Raw genomic sequence first — 1,340 nt, forward strand, 5'->3', positions numbered from 1 at the left:
TGTCAACAGTATGTTTATGCTGTTCTTTATTCCTTTCATTATACAGTGAAATGCTAATCACAAACCAGATCAAAATAGAGAGTCATATTAGAGGTCATTAATCTCAAATAATAATTAAAAATGTAGAACTGGAATACTGTTAAGTACCTAAATCTCCTGAGATAACAAACAATAATGAAAAAAGTTCAGAAAGTTTGTAAGCAGTTTAGAAGGCAGAGGAAGATGTCTATGACAGAAAGATAGAAACACTGGTGATTTGGTGCAGTTTAATAGTGTCTGTGAATGACAGCAGGCAAGGAATGGCAAGGTGTTTTTCAGCAATATTCGTAAGATGATAAGAACATTAATGAAATAGTTTGGGACTATGCTTCCCGAATATGCTATTCAGTACAATTAAAATAATAATCAGAAAATGAAGACTACGCAAATAAGTTGCTAGGAATGGTTTAGGTGATTATAGAAAGACAATTGAACTTGACAAGGCATTGTTTTCTCTCTAGCCTGTATCTGATCCGAACAATAAAAAACTACGGCAGTCCTACCACAGTACTATTTTCAAAATAAAAATAAAAATTAAAAAAGAGCATTGCTCCCCTAATTCACTGCCAGCTATTCCCAAGCTTCATACTGAAAACATTGTTCCACAATCCGGTTTTCTGAACAGGCTGCCTTCTCCAGACAAATAATAATTAGCATCCTAGATAGCAAGAAAGCTAACAGTAGTGCAATAAAGGCACTGTAACGAATGCACACTCAGTTCAGTGCAATGGGTTTAGCTAATTACATATCCATACTCCCTGAGAGCCAATGCCCTATTTATTAATACGATATATCCCCCTCATTACAGCAGAAAGGCAGCCTGGCAATCTTTCTCTGCTTGTTACTTCACAGAAGTGGAGTAAGAGTCCTTTCCCACATACGCAACTATGCATAAATCTACACAATTTATTAGGAGAGAAAAAAAAAAAAAAAAAAAAGAGCCTAGAGTGATTTGTTGACCTGCGTTGCACAAAATATAAGGCCTCTAAGGAGCTGGAAGTGTCGCAGAAGGTATTGCTGCAAATTAAGTTACTTGATGACCCTGGCCCTCGTGCGGACAGCCTGGGTTACTGTATCTTCCCTTTGGGGGTGTTTTCCCCCTGTATCGAGAAACTCGGTTTGATTTACTTGTATGTACCGACACGTGCATACAAGGCTACAAAAACAAAGTTTGCAGGCCCGTTAGGCCTACAGCAGGCCTGAACTCATCGATGCTGCTTCCCTCCCGGGTAAGAGCAGACCTTGAGCTGTTATCGCTGCACCACAGCAACGGCTGAAACCCCTCCGCCGCGGGGCTCCCG

The sequence above is a fragment of the Athene cunicularia genome, assembly GCF_003259725.1.
Source record: "Athene cunicularia isolate RWA chromosome 4 unlocalized genomic scaffold, athCun1 chr4_part2, whole genome shotgun sequence".
NCBI lineage: Eukaryota > Metazoa > Chordata > Aves > Strigiformes > Strigidae > Athene > Athene cunicularia.